This window comes from Phocoena sinus, chromosome 1 (assembly GCF_008692025.1).
Source record: "Phocoena sinus isolate mPhoSin1 chromosome 1, mPhoSin1.pri, whole genome shotgun sequence".
NCBI lineage: Eukaryota > Metazoa > Chordata > Mammalia > Artiodactyla > Phocoenidae > Phocoena > Phocoena sinus.
The window spans coordinates 86,612,412-86,623,279 of NC_045763.1; positions in this window are offsets into that span (position 1 = coordinate 86,612,412).

Genomic DNA, 10,868 nt, shown 5'->3' on the forward strand with positions numbered 1-10,868 from the left:
CCAGACACATTAAAGAAGCTAGCGTCCCTGACTAAGGAAGGACTTATAATGATTTTAGTCCCAAAGGGAGAGACACACAGAAATTCTTCAGAAAGAAATGGCGATGGTGAAATCAAAGCAACCCAGATGGCCTATAAACAGGCTAATTATGTAGAAGACCCAGAAGCAACTCTGAAGTTTTCTTCCCCAGCTGCCTTTGGAGTCTGCCTGGTAGCCAGCTGCTGGCAAGGCCAAGCACATCCTCCACAGGTCATCAGCAAAGTGGTGCCACATATCAAAGCAAGCGATAACCCCTAGGATACTTCTTTATGTAACAAAGAATATTTAGATCTTCATGGTAAAATTCTAGAGGATTTAGAAACCATCCATATTATTCAATGAGTAAAAAAGTACTTACAAATTGTTTTTCTTATTGGAAAGGCATAATTAATGGAACACTGCATATATGTATTTGTTCACAACCATAACCCTGATTGTCAGATTAAGGAAGAAAATGGTACTAGTACATGGTTAATGTATTGTAATTGAGAGATAAATGGCAACCATTTTGATGAATAATGTCATTTAATGTCAAAGTTTTATCATCTTAGAAGTAAGCAAGTCCAAAGCTTGGTACAGACTCTGAAATTAGAGGCCAGGATTGAAAAACTCTGCTCAATCTCTTGCCTTCACCAGACCCTTTGTGACAACCCTGACAGACATCCTAAAGCAGGGAGTGCAGGCCTTTCTCCCTAATTGAGTTTGGTGATTTTTTTTAAAATTAATTAATTTTATTTATTTTTGGCCGCCTCGGGTCTTCGTTGTTGCTCGTGGGCTTTCTCTAGTTGCGGCGAGCGGGGGCTACTCTTCATTGCGGTGCGCGGGCTTCTCATTGCAGTGGCTTCTCTTGTTGTGGAGCACGGGGTCTAGGCGTGCGGGCTTCAGTAGTTGTGGCTCGTGGGGTCTAGAGCACAGACTCAGTAGTTGTGGTGCCAGGCTTAGTTGCTTCCGCGGCAGGTGGGATCTTCCCGGACCAGGGCCCAAAGCTGTGTCCCCTTGCATTGGGCAGGCGGATTCCTAACCACTGTGCCACCAGGGAAGCCCGAGTTTGGTGATTTTAGCAATGTCTGCGGAGAAGCCAGGCACCTGATTCAGAATGGAGAAAGGGCGACAGACGGTGGGAAAAGGAAGTGTGGAGGCTTCCTATTTAAAATGAATGGATCGATTTAACAATGGCCAGGATGATGTCATTAAAGGCATCTTGGTGATTACTAATTGATGTTCCCATGAGGTGGAAAGACTAGTGCCCCCCAGAAATCCAGATATTATGCACGTGTCATTTTTACTATATCTCATAGGAGGAAAGAACAATTGCTTGTAGTGAGTTTCTATGTTCAATATCAGGGCTTAGTTTAGAAACCTAGAAGAGATTCCTAGCTGACCCTTGCACTCTTCTGGGCTTACACACTGTTATAGGATTTTCTGGTGGTACCTACCAGTCTCCCATCATCGTACTGTGAGTTCCTGAGGGAGGAGCCATGCCATTTAAATCAAAAATTTTATTACGGGGAAAGAATGGTCCTTTCCAACAAATAGTGCTGGGACAAATGGACATCCATGTGCAACAGAATGAAGCTGGACTCTTACTTTACACCATCTAAAAAAAATTAACTCAAAATGGATCAAAAAGCCTAAATGTAAAAGCTAAAAATATAAAAATCTTAGATGAAAACATAGGTGTAAAATTTTATGACCTTACAGCTAGGTAATAGTTTCTTAGATATTACACCAAAAATATAAGCAACAAAATAAAGTAGATAAATTGGACATCATCAAAATTTTAAAAATTTTGTGCTTCAAAGGACACTATCAAGAAAGTGAAAAGGCAACATATAGAATGAAAAGAATTTTTACCAATTGTTTGTCTGAGCAAGGGCTTGTATCTAGAATATATAAAGTACTCTACAACTCAGTATAAAAAAGACATATAACCTAACTAAACATAAGAAGAGAATATGAATAGACATTTCTCCAAAGCAGAGATAAAAATAATACACACAAGAAAAAATGTGTAACGAAAAGCTATCAGGAAAATGCAAATCAAAACCACAAGGAGGGCTTCCCTGGTGGCGCAGTTGTTGAGAGTCCGCCTGCCGATGCGGGGGACACGGGTTTGTGCCCCGGTCCGGGAGGATCCCACATGCCGCGAAGCGGCTGGGCCCGTGAGCCATGGCCGCTGAGCCTGCCGCGTCCGGAGCCTGTACTCCGCAACGGGAGAGGCCACAACAGTGAGAGGCCCGCGTACAGCAAGGAAAAAAAAAAAAAAAAAACCACAAGGGACATTACCATTTCACTTTGCTAGGATGACTATAATCAAAAGGACAGATAAGGGCTTCCCTGGTGGTGCAGTGGTTGAAAGTCCGCCTGCTGATGCAGGGGACACGGGTTTGTGCCCCGGTCCGGGAGGATCCCACATGCCGCAGAGCGGCTAGGCCCGTGAGCCATGGCCGCTGAGCCTGTGCGTCCGGAGCCTGTGCTCCACAATGGGAGAGGCCGCGGCAGTGAGAGGCCCGCGTACCACAAAAAAAAAAAAGGACAGATAATAACAAGTGTTGGTGAGGATGTGGAGATATTTGACATTCATACACTGTTGGTAGGAATGTGAAATGGTGCAGCAGTGACTTTGGAAAGCAATCTGGTAGTTCCTTAAAAGGTTAAACATAGTTACTACATGACACACCAATTCCACTCGTAGGTATACACCCAAGAAAAATGAAAACATGTCTACGCTAAGGCTTGGACATGAATGTTTATAGCAGCTTATTAATAATAGCCAAAATGAAAACAAATGTCCATCAACTGATGAATGGATAAATAAAACATTGGTATATCATATAATGGAATATTACGTAGCCACAAAAAAATGAAGTATTGATACATGCTACAAGTTGGATGAAACTTGAAAAGATTACGCTAGGTGAAGGAAGCCAGTCACAAAGGACCAAATATTTTATGATTCCATTTATGAAATGTCCGGAATAAGCAAATCCATAGACAGAAAGTAGATTGATGTTTGCCTGGGGATGGGACAGAGAGGAATGGGGAGTGACTGCCAGTTCGTATGGGGTGTCTTTTGGGGAGTGATAAAATTGATAGTGGTGATGGTTGCACCCCTCTGAATATACTAATAGCTAGTGAATTTTATACTTTAAACGGTTGAATTTTATGTTATGTTGAATTATACTCAGTAAAGCTGTTAAAAAAATAATCTGTTGTGTACCCAGCCCACAATATGCCAGGCCCTCAACGTGGCCCTGGGAATGCAAATATGCGTATGGCAAGTGCTTGCAACTTAGTGCACTCATAGGTAGATGCATAAGGAGCAAAGATATTATCAGGAGGGAATGATTAACTCTTGCGTCTGGGGATGCCCTAGAGAAGAGGTCCCAACGTCCTGTGTTAGTTTTTGAAGAAAGAAAAAAAAAATACTCCTGTATGAAGAACAATACAAAACATGGAAACAGCACATGCTAAAGCATTAGGGTGTCTTATATATTTTGGTATGGGGTTCATTTTGTAAACTTCTATGCTAAAAAAGGGAAAAATAAGAAGTTTAGAAAGCACTTCATTGGGCAATTGTTCTAGTACTGATGAGAAGTGGGAGGATGCCAGTTCTGGTCGAACGTGTGGGATGGAGGGAATGGAGGGGAAGGACCACGCAGGGGGCATGTTCATGGAGCCCTCACTCTGGACCTCTGTGCGTCAGCTCTCTTCATCCGCAGCAGCCCCCCTATAAGGTCTGTTTACTCTTTTTCCACTTTAGAGACAAGGGAAGTGAGGCACAGAGAAGTTAGGTAACTTGTCCAAAGTCTAAAGCTAAGTGGCAAAATTGGGATTCAAACCTGGGAAATCTGTCTCCAGAAACTGAACTTTTAGCCACTACTTTATTTTGCATCCCCTGAGAAACCTGCCACAAGGCTTGGCCCATCCCTGGTCCTTGGAAAGTGATTGTTGATGGAATGAACCCAGCTCTCCTGTCAAGCCCAAAGAATCTGTGCTAGGAAGCCCTGCCCTTGAGCATGGGCACTGCCACCACCTACAACCAGAGAAGTTGGAGATAGAGGCCCTGGTCTCATGTTTCAGGACAGCTGCCTCCTTCCTTCCTTTTTACTCTTTATAACATCCAGCCAGCAGATCCTACTGCCCAGGGGCACCATCCTGAAAAGCTAACTTAAAAAAATATTTGATATTATATTATAATTTTGTATTATTAAAATAATATTTATTACACACTTTGCACGTGCAGGCACTGAGCGAAGCACTTTGCATGCCGTATCTCCTTTTGACCTCTCCATAGTGCTGAGAAGTTGATCCCTGAGAGAGTGGTATATTGGTTAATGGCGTGGATTCAGGAACTAGACTGCATGCGTTCAAATCTCAGCTCTGCCATTTACCGGCAGTGAGGCTTGTACAAATTGTTTAGTAGCTCTGTGCCTCAGTTGCCTCGGCTCTAAAACTGATGATAATAATGGTACATACTTCATAAGACTGTGATGGTTAAAAAGATTATAGGATGTACGGTGTTTGTAATAGTGCCTGGCATGTAGTGCCGACTGGTTAAATGTTAGTTGTCATCAGTAATCTCCTTTCTCCTGAGAAAACAGGCTGAGACTATTAAGTATCCTCCACAAGAAGACACATCTAAGCGGCAGAGCCAGGATTCAAGCACAAGGAGTTTGATTCCAGAATCTGCATTCTAAATCACTACGCCATGTCACTGGTCCACAAGATTCTGTTCACCTGGTATATATCTTCTGTGAAGTATCCTTCGTTTTTCCCAGATGGACTTAAGGATGCATTTATATTATTTCCATAATAGCATGATCAACATTCTATTAGAAGAAAATTACTGTGTATTTCTAGTATTTTTCCATTACTTTACACAGTGGCTGGTATCTACTGGTTATTAATAAATATATGGTGTTCTCAACTCCATTGCTAAATATATCTTCAATCCATTCCTTCATCTCTAACCCCACTATTGCTGCCTTATGAGTTCAAGTTCTCAAAATTTCTTGTTTGAGTGGCTGTAAGGGCACTGTAATTAAACTTTGTGCTACCATACCCATCACCATATGTCATGATATGAGATACTCTTAGTAAGCCTTTGTCTGTGCAATCAAAAGACTCTACAGTTTCCCTGCTGATAAAATTGATCTGAAAGCTAAATGTATATACACGTAGACCCAATAATTTCATAATTTGGACAACCCCACCACCTGAAAGTCCTTAATAATTATCACTTGATGAATGTGGAGCTGTCTCTGCTATTTAAGGCATGGTAATGAAGAGTTAATTTGTAAACACCTCCTGGCTGAGTGTAAAAATGGTTGATGCAATGCTATTGATAATATGCAAAGTATGGTTTTCTTTACTGTTGCTGTACCAAACAAGCCGTCTAAGATTTTCAACCACCCGACAAATTCCATAGGGGTCTGTATGTAGTAATGAACATCTTCCCTAAGGAAGGTATCTTCTAAACTCTCTGAAATTGACAGTCATTCATTCATTAAAATCTCACTTGATACAGGAACTAATAAACTTCCTTTCCTAAATAACAAATCCTTTACAATGAATAAAGATTAAGAAAACTTCATTTCTCATTTTGCCTCAGCATGAAACCGGTAGGCTAAATTTTATTTACTGCTCAATTACACACTCTGGTTAGGGGCCAAGCAGCTTCAGACTTTTCTATTTACTACAATTCTTTCAGGTTTTTTTCTATCTAGTGGAGTTGTACCTTATATTTTAGTTTTCAATACCTTGAAGCACCTTTTTATACACTTGTTTACAGTTAGAATATCCTCTTTTTGTGAGACATCTATTTATGTCTTTTGCCCATTTGCTCTATTGGTGGTCTGTTTTTTTCTTATTGATTTGTAGGCCTTTTAATATTTTGTAAGTGAGTTCTTTGCCAGTTATATGTATTGCAAATGTATTTTCTCACTCTGTGACTTACCTGTTCATACTCTTAGTGGTCCTTTTGATGAAAAGAAACTCCTAACTTTTAAAAATTTTTTAAATTTTTGGCCGCGCCTCACGGCTTGCAGGATCTTAGTTCCCCGACCAGGGACTGAACCCAGGCCCTCGGCGATGAAAGCGAGGAGTCCTAACCACTGGGACACCAGTGGGAGTTTCCCAGAAACTCCTAATTTTAATGTTGTCTTTATCAACTTTTCCTTCATGATTAAGATTTTTGTTTTCTGTTTATTAAATATTTACCACTATGCACCCATCAGATTGCTAACACCCCTCCTTCCAATATAAAGTGTTAACAAGGGTGAAGAGGAACTTGAATGCTGCTGGTGAAGTGTAAATGGCTATAATAATTTTGCAAAACATTTCGGTAGCACAAATAATAATAAAGACACACAATTCCTACGATTCAGCTATCCCCTTCCTGGTTATTTCTCAAAAAAAAATGCATACATCTATGCACCAAAATACAAACCCAAGAATCTTCATAGCAGCATTATTTGTAATAGTAAGAAAGACTACCAACGACCTATATTTTCTTCAATAATAACATAGATATGAAATCATGTCATTCTTATGCACTGGAATACTATACAGGAATAAAAATCATCAAATTACCATTACATGCAATGGCATATATGACTCTCCAAAGGCTAATATTGAGTGAAAGAAATCAATCATTAAAAAAATACATATTGTGGGGAACTTCCGTGGTGGTCCAGTGGTTAAGACTCCATGCTTCCACTGCAGGAGCACTGGTTCCATCCCTCATCCAGGAACTAAGATCCTGCATGCTGTGCAGTGTGACCAAAAAAAAAAAAACAACTTATTGTGTGGTTCTATTTAAATAAAGTTCAAAAATAGGCAAACCAGCATGGTGTTAGAGGTCAGGACAGTGGTTACTTTGCGGGAGAAAGGAAGAGGTCCAAGAAGGATTTCAGAGATGCAGGGAGATTTCTGACTTGGGTGGGAATTAAATGAGTATTGTTCTCTTTGTGGTGTTCCCTTTTTTTTTTTTTTTTTTTTTTTTGCGGTACTCGGGCCTCTCCATGTTGTGGTCTCTTCCGTTGCGGAGCACAGGCTCCGGACGCGCAGGCTCAGCGGCCATGGCTCACGGGCCCAGCCGCTCCGTGGCATGTGGGATCCTCCCGGACCGGGGCACGAACCCGTGTCCCCTGCATCAGCAGGCGGACTCTCAACCACTGCGCCACCAGGGAAGCCCTGTGGTGTTCCCTTTGTGTGATAAGCTGAAACTTAAGACTTGTGAATTTTTCTGTGTGTGCTATATTTTAATGAAAAGTTTATGAAGATAAAGTTAGCACATAAGACAAAAATCATATTAAATTTCTTTTTGAGAATATTTGACTCTACATTTTACTGTCTCATCTCCTATACATATCAATGTAATCTGATATTTTTGGGCACAAATGAATGCTTTGTTTTTACTTCTAAGGTCATGTAAATTTCTACTTTAGACAATTTTTTTTGTTTTTTCATATCTTAGGTACTAGATTCTAGCAACACGGAACCATTATGGACCTTACAAATTATCTTTAAGTCCCTTGATAAAGACCTGAAGTAGGACAATGAGAATAGAAGAAGATACAGAAGCATTTCTTATTTCAGAGGTAGAATTTGATAAAAACTGGCAAAGGATGGGAGGAATGCAGTGGGACAGACTGTAGTTGATTTTTATTCTTTGGTCCATCCGTTTACCCAAATTTGGTAACAACAGAGGCTCTTGATCCTTGCAGAATATATGAGATTCCTATTGTTGCTGTAACTATCACAAAGTAAGTTACTGAAAGCAACACAAATACTTATCATCTCACAGTTCTGGAGATCAGAGTCTAAGAAGTGTCTCCATTGGTTACAAACGAACGATGGGCTGAACTGCCTTCCTTTCTAGAGGCTCTAGGGGAAAGTCCATTTTCTTGCTTTTTCTAGCTTCTCGAGGTGCTCGAATTCCCTGCCTTGTGACCCCCTTCCACTTTTAAAGCCCTAAGTGACCAGCTGAGTATTTCTTGATTGCATTACTGACATTCTGTCTTTTCTGCCTCCCTCTTCCACTTACTGAGGACTCTTGGGATTACATTCAGCTCACCCAGATTATCTAGCATAATCTCCCTATTTTAAGGTCCGTTGATTAGCAACCTTAATTCAGTCTGGTATTTATTCCCCCCCTTGTCATGTAGCATGATAAATTCACAGGTTCCAGGCATTAGGACATAAGCAGCTTAGGGCGGGGACATTGTTTTGTCTACCACACAACAATATGATATTTTTTATGATACAACAAAGACGATATGAACTTAGAGCTCCAGGGGTCACACGTGGAACCTGAAAATAAAGCCACAGAAGGCAGAACAGAGAGATGAAGGGAATCTGAGTTCTGCTGATGCCGTTATTTGAAACTCTGGATCTAATAAACACTACCCCTGGGTTTTTAGGTATGTAAGCCAATAACACCCTTCTTTCTTTTCCTAAAATAGTTTGAATTGGATTTTCTGTCACTTGAAATTAAGCTTCGTGACTGATATGGGGCAGGAAAGAAAGGAAGAGCTTATTGTGATTTTATTGGATCAATCCTGAGGGACTAGACGAGGAGCAAAGCTATGATACACGAAGAAGGATGGGAAGAGAGGAACTAAGGAGGAGATAAGAGTTGACTTTAGGCATCCGAAGTTAGGCTTTGTAACTGAATATCCATTGTACAACGAGCACTCTGATATACACATTTGAAATTCAGAGAAGTGGGGATGACACATAGACTTTGGAGTCACCAGTCTTTCCCCTCTTATCTTTAATGTAGATGTTTTATCTATGGTGTTCTTTGCTAGGTCCTTGGACTCCTATACTGCTGTCTTTAGCAGAAGAGAGCATAAAGTTGCCATGTTCTTGTCTTCAGGAAACTTTCAAAGATTTTTATTTTAAGAGTTAGCTCAGAATAATACTGGAATAGGAGGCATTGCCATTGGCCATAGTTGTTGGTAAGAGTTGCAGTAGGATAAAAATTACTCATGCTGGGCTTCCCTGGTGGTGCAGTGGTTCAGAGTCTGCCTGCCGATGCAGGGGACGCGGGTTCGTGCCCCGGTCCGGGAAGATCCCACATGCTGCGGAGCGGCTGGGCCCGTGAGCCGTGGCCGCTGAGCCTGCGCGTCTGGAGCCTGTGCTCCGCAGCGGGAGAGGCCACAACAGTGAGAGGCCCGCGTACCGAAAAAAAAAAAAAAAATTACTCATGCTTGTAGTCTCAAAAGAGAAAACGAACTTTCATTATTAAATATACCATGCCCCCCCAACCACATAAGTGCCCCATCAAAACATCACAACCCATAAGAAGGAAGAGCAAGATGTAGTCTCCCAAATGTTGCAAAACAAACGGGGAATGTAAAAAAAAAATTATGGTTAGCTTCCTACAGTCCTGTCCCAAATCCCTAAGCCCTCCCTCTCTGTTTCACTCAGAAGAGATTCTTTTAAAACAGAGAAAATAAGCATTTTTGAGTTTCTTACATAAAGACATGAATTGAAAGTTTCTTATCTTTCACTCAGGTTCTTACATCTCCAAGAAAATATGCAGACTTAACCTTTTCAATAATTGAGTCTTAACATACCTGTGTCTTTCTCACACTTGTGTGTGTGTGTGTGTGTGCGTGTTTGTGTATACTTGGCACTTTATCTTTGACCAAATACCTAGATTCCATGGAGCTGGATACCATAAAATCACAGAAGGTCAGGAAAGATGAATAAGCCAGCACTAGTAATAGGCAGGTAGATCTTAGTTTCAACAGAAACACATGAAGGAAAATTATTGGTAAGAGAGGAGGCCTTGACCCGTATGTTGACTAATGCAAATCTTCAAAAACTTCCAGCAGTGTATGAATTTGAATTCATCAATGGTAGTGGAATAGAGAAGGCAGGGACACAGAAGACTCTGGGTGCTTGCAGAACACAACATATGGAAAAGCCCTACACAAATTCTGTAAAGAAATAACTGCACAGATACGTTAATCAATATGACTCACTACTATAGACTATCTACCAGTGACAAGATGGCTTGGTTTCTTTAATGGCACAGCAGTTTATAGTGCATATTAGAAGAATAGTAAATATGAAAACAATGATAGACAATATCAGAGTTTATAAATGCTATAGATCACTTAATGAAAGGCTAACATACTCAGAGGGACAATTAGCCATGAAAGTTTCCAACCTGAATGGGACTATTCACTTTAAAAATGTCATTTGTAATTTAAAAATATAAGCAGAAAATCTGTACTAATTAATAAAAGAGGTACTATATTAATTAATGTTACCATATTAATTAACCCTTTCAGACAATGGTTATTTCATAATTTCTTCAGGCCATTAATTGGCACCCTAAGACCACCAAAAGTGAATAATGCATCTCCAAATATTCATATTGTAGAAAAATAGATAATACCCACTTAGCAAAATAATATGGAAGAGAGGGCATTGTCTGAAAGTCAAGTCAGCTGAGCTTCATTTCTAAATATGGTAATTGGATATATATATATATATGTTAAGTTTCATTACTGAGACCTTTCATTTTTGTTAGAATTAGCTACCCTACTCTCTCTCTCTCTTTTTTTTTTTTTCTTTTTTGCGATACGTGGGCCTCTCACTGTTGTGGCCTCTCCCATTGCGGAGCACAGGCTCCGGACGCGCAGGCTCAGCGGCTATGGCTCACGGGCCCAGCTGCTCCGCGGCATGTGAGATCTTCCCGGAACAGGGCACGAACCCATGTCCCCTGCATCGGCAGGCAGATTCTAAACCACTGTGCTACTAGGGAAGCCCGGTTACCTTACTCTCTTTTTAAAAGAATCTTGGGGCTT